The sequence below is a fragment of the Strix aluco genome, chromosome 5, assembly GCF_031877795.1.
Source record: "Strix aluco isolate bStrAlu1 chromosome 5, bStrAlu1.hap1, whole genome shotgun sequence".
Classification (NCBI taxonomy): domain Eukaryota; kingdom Metazoa; phylum Chordata; class Aves; order Strigiformes; family Strigidae; genus Strix; species Strix aluco.
Window position 1 is genome coordinate 19,070,617 of NC_133935.1, and position 9,749 is coordinate 19,080,365.

General features: G+C 52.3%; 1 pseudogene; it reads right to left on the reverse strand.

Annotated features, from left to right (window-relative positions):
- Window positions 1–2,177: 2,177 nt before the first annotated feature.
- LOC141924029 (transmembrane protein 140-like) lies at window positions 2,178–3,741 on the reverse strand (annotated as a pseudogene).
- Window positions 3,742–9,749: the final 6,008 nt, after the last annotated feature.

The window sequence follows — 9,749 nt, forward strand, 5'->3', positions numbered from 1 at the left end:
GTTAAAAAAATTTGGGTAACACTATGCTCTTGGGCAGCACTAACACTGGTGAGAACTGTGATATGGGAAAGAAAAAAACATGCTGTAGTTGGAGACCAAAAATTGTGAATATGCCAGATCAGCCGACTGGTATTTTTTTGTTGTTTCTTCATAACAAGTGTGGGAGATACAGTCAGGTAAGCCAGAAAAGGCGTTGGGTGAAGTGGAGGAGGAGACAACTGGGTGTATGGTAGTTAACAGCAGTACTTCTAACCAGTTAACCTTATCCTTTTGCTCTTATCACTGTTTTCTCTTTGTAATAAACTGTCAGCTCAGCAGGTGCCTTTCCAGATCACGACCTTATTTTCTGTAGGAAGAAGGAGACAGTATTACCTGTGATGCTTTTTTTTCTTAAACACTCTTGCCCAACCTTTTCTATCACTAAAACTACATGCAAATTTTAAAAATATCATACTCATCTATCTAAATGAACCTTTCATGAAAGATTTCTGTAAGATTTCTCCCTGTCACGTGTGAAGTGCAAATCCAGACAGCTTGCGAACGCGGGGGTGTTGGGATGGAGCAGCGCCCGTTGTGCTCTGCCCAGGCAATCCCTGCTGGTTCCATTTTTTGGAGCGGGTGGAAAGAGTTCAAATGGCCAGGACTGGTTTGCTGCCCTGTGTGGAGGAGCTGGCAGGCGGGCTGGGACCACCAGCAGGACACCCCTGTGCTTAACTCACACAGACGTCTCCAAGGTCGCAGGGTGCCCCGGCGTGCAGAGATCGGCAGAATGATGCTTAATGAGCAGTTTCCTGTCTTGAAAATGAGACCCATTGACAGTTTGAATCTGCAAAGGAATTCCATTGTACAAAGTTATTGTGTCTGTAGTACAGATAGCACTATGATGAGTAGCTTTCTTACAAGGATGGGCAATCAAATATCCAGAATATGTATCTACAGCAGTACAGATATATTTACACCCTCAGTCCTGGGGTAAAGGTCCAGTATAATCTACTTGTCAAATTTGTCCTGGCTATTTTCCTCTCCCCAGTTCTCTTTTCACAATATTTGGCACCAGGTGTTTGTGAATGCGTTGGCACACGGGACATTGGGCAGTTATAGCTTTGATCACATCAAGTGACATTGTTATACCACGCTCTTGAGCCCACCTGTAAGTGGCTTTTTCTCCAAGATGCCCACGCTTTTGGTGTGCCCATTTCACCAAGCCTTCATGATCCTCCTTCTGAGGGAATTTCAGTCCAACTTGAGAAATTTTTGCCCAGTTGTCTGCAACAGAGTTATAAAGTCATTCTAAAGCATCTGTATTGCTATGAGCATCAACGTGAAACACAGTTCTTTAGTCCTTTGTACTATTTCCCAAATATCTTTCTGTGTGTTGCGATTTCCGCGATTTCTGCGATTTCCAGTTTTTCCATTTTTTCCGTTTTTTCCGTTTTTTCACGGTTTTTCTGTTTTTTCCGTTTTTTCCCCTTAGAAAGGCAGTTGTCCATGCAGTTGTAGTTTATTTTCTGAGGTTTTCTGTAGAGCCGGGCGTTGCTGGCCCTGAAAGGCCTTTGCTGGCTCTGCAGAGCCAGACAGTCGTGGTTCAGCCTTGGGGCTCCCTTGTCCTTGCTGTCCCTCTGTGCCAGCTGCAGCAGGGCCTGGCCCGCTGTCCCCATTGGACCTGATGCTGAATTTGCCCCCAGGCTCGGGCAGGCCTCCCATAGAAGAGGAAGACATGGGTGGGAGCAGACTGGCGAGGGGCAGGGACCATCCTGAGGGGGCTGACCCCATGGCAGTGTGCGTGGGGGTTTAGGATGGGATGAGGATGGCTCAGTGTCCTCTTCCCGATCCAAAGGGGGGGGGATGAACAAACCGTGTGAGACTGGAGCAGGTTCGAAAGCTTTTACTGAAATAAAGAATTGGTCAAATGAGCGTCCTCAGCCACATCCACACCAAGGCTGCAGCAGGAGAGTAAATGGACCCTCGTGTCCCCGAAGGGGATGGAGGGGAAAGGAAGCGCTGCTTTGTGTGAGGTTACAGACATGCCGTGGAGCGGTGCTGTGTGCTGCTGCAGCAGAGAGACCCCTTCCAGTGCTCTGGCTGCGATGGCCCAGCTGGGGCACTGTGCCCTGGCCTTTAGCAGCCCTGGCCCATCTCCCCGAGTGCACCCTTGTGTGGGGCATGGGTGGGTCATGGGTGGGTCTGAGTTAGCTTTGTGGTGAGCTGCCCTTGCACAGAACCAGTTCTGGAGTCTCAAAGGCTGCTGGAGTGCTGGGCTCAGCTCCATAATATCAGTGGGGACAAACCTTGGGCTCTGCACCAAAATCCTCTGCTTCCTTGTGGAAACTCTCCTCATTAGGGCTGTGTTCAGCAAGTTGTTAGGCTGCCCCTCCAGGTGCTCTGTTGCAGCTGGGGTTGGATGTGGGCCACTTCACCCCAATGAACTAAAGCAGAGTCACTCCAGATATTATTCCAGCAGGTGAAGTACAGGGGCTCCTGCTGAAGAGAATATTTCCACTTCCAGGGCCACCACTGTAGTGATCATCACTATAGTGATGGCAGTGTGAAGCCAGAGCTCCTCGAGTCACAATTGCCTCAGAGGCATCCCTGCTTAGTCCAGGAGGTGGAGAAGATACAGAGTGTCTTTGGGCAACTCCAAGAAAAGAAGCCTGTTAGCATCTCTGCCTCCCTATACTTAGGTTAGATCTGGCCAGAGGGCTGTGTCCACTGTGTGCTAGTTCTGATCTGCCCCCTTCACTGTCCTCTGAGTCAGGACCAGAAATATTGTTGCTTTGCTGCTGTGCCCCAGGCTGAGGGGTGTGTTACATGCTGCTGTTGCCAGAAAGCTTCCACGCTGTGCTGTGGGTGTTGGTGTCTGCCGCCTGCTCGCTGCAGGAGTGCTGCACGCAGCTGTGTGCCAGAGCATGGCTGGACAGGGGCCTTTGGACTAAGGATCAGATTTGTGTCGGTGACTAAAGCTGTAGCAGGATTACTGTTTTAAATCAGGTTATCAATAGCTCTTGCATCTTGCATCTTCTTCACTGCCAAACTCAATGGGCAGGGCCTCCGCAGTAAAAGGGGTTTGACACGAGGTGTGTGCTTGGCCCAGCTGAGGTACATAGTGGCAGTGAGAATCTGGAGCAGTAGCAGAGCCTGAGACCCAAGCAGTGCCAGGAAGCCCCCAGTGAAATCAGAGGGCTGAATTCACTGTGTGGTTTGGAAAAGAAATATACCCAGGCCTCCAGACAGGATTATCGTCTTGATGATGAGTATGACGATGATCACCTTCCAGCCCTCTGTCTCCTCTGTGCACTTCACACGTGCAACAAAAATGGGGTAGAAGGTGCTGAAGACCAGGCAGGCATACACACAGACCCTGGCTATCACTATTCCTGGTAGGCTGATGCCCATCATCTGCAGGTGCTCGTACTCCAGGCACTGTAGCCGGCCGGCTGTCTCATTCCACAGGCAGAAGTTGTAAAAGCCAATGTGTTTGTCAGGGAGGTCGACCGGGTTCCCAGCTTCCCACAGCAGCGCATAGAGCATCAAGACCAAGGTCCCGGCAGACTTCAGTAGGGTCAGCGCATAGAGCAGGTGCCCAGTGTACCTCTGTTGCAGCAAACCCGTCCTGGTACCCGCATGCTCTCTTGATAGCATGGTAAAGTCTGTTTTGGGGATGCCTGCTGCAAAACATGAAGGGGGGACCCCTTGGTTGTTGCGTGTTATGGCACCCTTCCCAGGATGTACTTTGAGCCTGTGTCACTGAGGTCTCAGGACTCCCCTTGCAACTAGAGCAGGAGCATCTGAGTCCTGCCTCTGACTGTGCTGCACATGTGTTACTGGGTCGAGGGGGGTGCATTTTTGGTCACAGCAAAGGTGGTTTAATGATGTCCCGAGCATGGACCAGAACTGGGAGGACAGTATGGCTCCCTTAGCCCCACACGTGCCCTTTGCACCATGATCTCATGTTGGACAAGAGAGACATTTGTGAGCAAACTGCAGTGATGGGAGGGGAGCAAACACTGCTGTCTGGTAAGGAGGGCGTTAAAAGCTATTCTGGGAAAATGCTTTTCTTTCAGGTCTGCTCAGACAAGGACATCCCTTGTGATCTTTGGACTACAGAGTAAAATGCAGGCATGACAGGGTCTGAAGTGCAGGGCTCCCCCTGCCTCCCTGTGGGCCCCCTCCTCCCCCCATAGCTCTAGGACACTGATGCCACTGATGACATGCGTTTCCAGCACCCACGTACCCCTGAGGCCCTTGCATGCCCATACATTTCTGGGCACAGCAGGGCTGATCACCTGCAGCTCTGCTCCCCACTGAGGCTGGCAGACACGGTGCTCCTCTGTTCCTGTTGCGTGAGGACCGATGCCCCACGTGGACAGGCAGTTGTCCACCACAGAGAGGCACCCCGGACCCACCTGCAGCCACTCGCCCTCCTTCGAGGCCTGGGGAAATGGGTGCTACAGTGACAGACCTGTGATTGCCATCCTCGCTCCTCTCTCAGACTGCCTGGCAAACCCCACTCCATGCTCCTCTCCCAGAAACGTGGACTGTCTTCAGTGCCCTCTTGCAGGCTTCTGGTTCATGCAGAAAAACAGGGAAGTGGCATCAGGAAGGGGTATCCCTGGCTGGAGAGCCACATGGCATTGCAGCACTAGCCACGCAGATCTGCACAGAGGAACAAACACAGGGCAAGGAGTTCAGAGACATTGGCTTCAAGCTCAGCCTCCAGCTTGAGGCTCTGCAAAGAACCCCTTTCCTGCCTTTGCCAAGCATTCTCTCCTGTGAGTCATTTACCACCTTCCCTCAAGAATTTCATGACGTTGGTCCTGCTGTCTCCCCTCCACTGCCCATTGCCTGGTGATAGATCATCCTGATGTCCTGGGTGTCATAGGCCATCACCCCACAGCCACTTGTGGATTTGGTACAGCCTCTGCATTTTTAGAGTGCCAGGAGAGACCCCACTCAATCTGCACCCGGTGCCTGGCTACAGTGCTGGTGACTAGAGACCCTTCAGCATCCCCCTCCCACTCCCTGTCTCCCTGGATACTTGGGAGTGGGTCACTTATGTTTAATTTGCACAGGGATAAAGCTTCTCTGTCCCAAACTTCTCCTCCACATAGTCATAGCCAGAAGGAGCACACATCAGCATGGAAGGGCGTCACAGCATCCAGACACTGACCTGTCTCCTTCCCCTTCTTGTAGCTTCCCTTGGAGGTCTTCTTCACAACAGGCTTCTGGAAAGACTGGAAGGTCACATGGAGAATGCCCATTGTTCTGAATCTACAGTGAAGACACAAATGACCAGGAAAATATCTGTGCTCAGCCCAGAACATGCTGCGGAATGAGACCTTGTGCACATGTAATTTCTCTAGGGTTTGTCTTGACCCTGGTATTGCCTCTTGTTTTGTCTGTATGCATTCTCTCCTGCAGCCAGGCATTGCTGCTCCTCCTCTCCTTGTCCTGCAAGGGCTCACACCTGCCCACTGTTCTCCCTGCCATCCTGCCTCACAGCCCTCAGAGGGAGAACAAGCTGTGCTTGGAGGGGGCTCTTGGTTAGCTGACCACCTCCCCCAGGATTTTTGTCAGAACTCAGAGCTGGGACCGGTACAGCCCAGCCAGCTCCTGGTTCTGCCCACCCACCAGCCCTTGCTGTGGAATTTCTGTAGACTGCTTTCCTAGAGAAGGCAGGCTTGTAGAAACAGGCTTTTGTTCAATCATCTCACATTACCTTTTATTTACCCCCACCTCCATAAAATATAAAAGCAATTAAAAATTGTCCTAGTTGCACATGTTTACCAGAGAGGGGATAGAGAATTAAATTCCTAGAAGGTTCATGGAAATATATGGCAGGGGTGGAGTAGAGCCACCTCAGTGACACTGTGCTGCTATGTGATCTCTGCGTGTGTGAGGGCTCAGAAAAATCCCATGGTATCTCTGCCCTCTCCTCTGTTTTGAGGCTCATATCTGTAAAAACCTAGTTTCTCTTTGCAGTGATGCTCCTCTGTTCATTCTGCTAAATTGCAGGCAGCTTTGCCCCTCAGCCTCCTGCTGCCTCCCCAGCCCAGCCCACCAGGTAAATCCCTGTCCCCAGGTGTGACTGTGACAGGGACAGAAACATGCCTGGCGTGGGTGCCCTGTGCCAGCTGGGGCAGAGAGCGCATGGCAGGAGGTAACATACAGTTTGGCAATGAAAGCTGAGACCTGGTACCCTGACACCAGCACAACTGCAGACGCAGCTTTTGTGAGCTCAGCAGCTTGGTTCTGGGGGTGTTTTGGAGGCAGCCTGGCTGAGAAGCAGGAGGTAAACAGGAAACAGCTGTCACCCAGTGTCCAGCTGGGGCTTTTCCCAGACATCTGCAGCCCCTCGGCCTCTAAGGAGGTGCGTGTGCCTTTGGATGGGAGAGTCTGCATCTCTACCACAAAGGTGCAAGAAAGAGGAACCTAAGCATGGCACAGTGAGCCCCAGCCTGGCTTCAGCCCCCTTGTTTCTGGGCAGGCATCAGTGGAAGCACTGAACTTCACCATGGGAGAGCTCTGTGTCTCAGCCTCCCGGGCTCCTTGTGCACAGGTCAGGAGGTCCTTGGGGTGTCTGTGTGTGAGATGGGGCTTGTAGGGACCCTCTGTGCTGCTGGGACTGCAGGGCCCTTCCCTCTGCTGGCTCATAGGCAGGTGAGCACCTTCCCAGGCTGAGGCTGTGCCTTCTGCTCAGTGAGCTGCTGACTGAGTGCCTGGGCCCCTCTGCGCAGGGGACAGATCCCTGTGGAGCTGCCAGACCCCACTGCGGTGAACAGGCTGAATGCAAAGGGGTGAGGGAATGGGCATTTTCTCTTGCACTGAAGAGCCCCCAGAAGACTTGGCTTTCCTGCATCCCCTCTCCCCAGCTGCTGAGTAATGCTGTGAAAGAGCAGTGAGAAAGGAAGGCAGCTTTGGAGTTGGCACCTTTCCTTCAAGCTACCTGCCTCCCCCGCCACCTCCCCACCCCAGGATCCCTCTTTCCCCTCCTCAGACAGGATGGGCTGTGGGGAAACCACAGGTTAAGAAAGGCCACTGACAAGAAGGATTGCTGGCAAATGAAAACCAGCCAGCAGCACACAGATCACACTACAGATGAACTGCCCCAAAAGTGTGCCACAGCTGGGGAAGGACCTGCTCCCTCCCAGACATTTGTACCCTGCAGCACCACTTCTTTTCCTGGCAGCTCTCCCCAGATGTTAGCGGCATTAGAAAGGTGAGGGACCCAGTGGAGGATACTTACGGGCTGCCCGTCTGGCTGGGTGTAGAGCTGAAACAGTGCTGGAAAGTGCTGAGGTACTGCCCCAGTGAGCTGAGCTGGTCTGTGGCTGCTGTCTGGTCCCGTGCTGGATGGGTTCTGACACCACAGCCCCTGCTGTGTCACTGGTATCTGCCTCTGCTCTCTGTTTTGGTTTTCAGGGCCATGGGAGCCTCATGTAGTTCTCTGATACTGCGTCATCTAAATATGAGTGAAAAAAACAAGCTGAGCCTAGCCACTAGTGTTTGAGCCGGGGGTAGGCTTGCTTCTCCTGGCTGTGGAAAGCGACATGATAACTGACCAGGCTAAGCTCACCCAGGAAACCTGGACTACTAGGGTGGCTTGGGTGTCCGTGGGGGCTAAGACAAGTTTGTTTTGTTTGGACACTTCTGTAGAGGTGACTGACTGTCCCAGTGCTGACCCCAGTGCCGCAGCACTGTCAGAGTTCACTGACCACTTTGACATCGTCTTGCACTTTGAACGCTGCTCCCAGACCCAGCTTTGCCCGAGCTCCCCCTCACCCACCGACACTGCCTGTGTAGGCGCAGTGCAAAGTGGCAAGCTGCCTGCTGCAACAGGAAACCTGTGAAACCTTAAGTGATTTGAAGGGCGAAACTCTCCTTCCTTTAGTCCTCCTGGCCAGGTCCAGAATCATTTGTCCTGTCCTATAAGCAGCCTTGGTGGTGGGTCTGTTAGGTGTGTGTTGGGGGGTGATACATGTGGGACACCTAGCCATGAAGCTGTTCCCAGAGTCCCACCTACTAATTCCACATTTAGGCATGGTCTGGAAACCTTCAGGCGGTACATATATTGTGAGCCTTTAATATTGACACTCGCATCCAAGAGCACAAGAGGCAGGTGAAAGGAAATATAGGAGGAAGCCCTGAGAAGCTCAATGGATAGAGCCATCAGGCAGGTGGCAGTGGGGAGGTGCCTTACTATCTGGCCTGTGTGCGTGGACTAATTTTAGCATTGAGAAGGACAAGAATCTGGATTGAGGTGATTCAGATCACAGATGGCTTGGGCAGGGGTTGTGGTGGGAGAAATCAGGGACAGGGGCAGAAGGCTTGCAGCAAATAAAGCCTAGCACGCCATAGCTGCTGAGCTGAATGTGGTGAATGGCAGGGACACAGAAGGAAGTCTTTGGGCTGAATATGGCTATCATCTAAAATTGGGGCTGCTGGCTGGAAAATGAGGTATGAGCCGAGACCACCAAGGCGAGGCCCGTGTTCCAGAGAAGAAACATGCATTGGCATGAGGCATGTTTGTGCTCTCAAGAGGGGCAGTCATGCAGTTTCGCCTCACACCACTCACTTTTTTTTGTCATTCAGAATGGAAAAATGTATATGATTTGGATGTGGTGACCAGCCAGTTCCTTAGCTGACCTCAGCACCACGGTGGAGGTTGCCGTTTTGCTGCCACATGTGGGCAGGAGTCACAAGCAGCTCCTTCACAAACATCCTCACTTTGCATTGAGGTCCTGTTTGCTACAGTGGGTCTGTTCCATCATGCCACTGCACTTCTCTCTCGAGCCACTGTCCTCCTAGATAGGTGTCTGATTCCCTTCCCATCTCCTACGCTTCAGCTTTCATGAGTGTGACAGATGGCCACACATCCTGGCTTTAGCCTTTGCGCACACCTCCATCTCCCCGGACTTCTCAGCACTGCTCAGAGCAATAAATACAACATTTAGGGTTGTGGCATCTTCCTGGCCAGAACTGGTTGCCTGATTGTGCACCTATGGCAAAAGTCTCCTCAGTGTTTCCTGAGTGTTTCCTGCGGAGGCTTGTGTCTCCTCCCCTGCAGGGTCTCAGTCTCTGCTGCTTGTAATGCCTCCTGGGATGCCAAGGCTGCCAGCAGGGAGAGGTACAACCTCTGGCTCAAGACTGGCCCTTGGTACCACTGACCTTCTTATTCTGGAGGCCTCCTTCCACATCTTTGGCTGCCTTTCTGCCAGGTAGTTCCCTTGCCTTCTCCTTCGAGGCATTTGGGCAGGGAAGGTTGTGCTTGAAGAATGAGCAGGATGCAATATGCCCTGCTGTTCTCCTTCCTAGGGACATTTTACAGGTGTCCCCTGGCTGCCCCTGTGGCTTGCTTGAAGTCTATCTGATGATGGAGCAGTTGGGGAGGATAGGTGTGATGGGGGTGGGGGTGGGGTAAGCAGGGGGATGATCATCAACATGTCTCATGGAGGAAGAACGGGAAGTGAGAGGAGAAGGAGAGCGGGGCTTCTACGTGTGTGTGCCTGGAGGTAGGAGAGACGGGATGGACTGTTTGGGCTGCTGGAGCCTGGTGTCTGTGAGCGGGAAAGCAGAGCTCTTCCCAGGAGCCAGCTTCCACTAAATTCCTGTGCAATTGTTCCTTCTTGGAATTGTTTCTTGAAATAGAAATGTAATACCTTGTGTGCGTTAAGGAGATGTTCACTTGGCTTTACAGTGGAATGAACTACTCTGCAGCTCTTGTCTCTTGTGGTGCAGTTGAAGCACACACA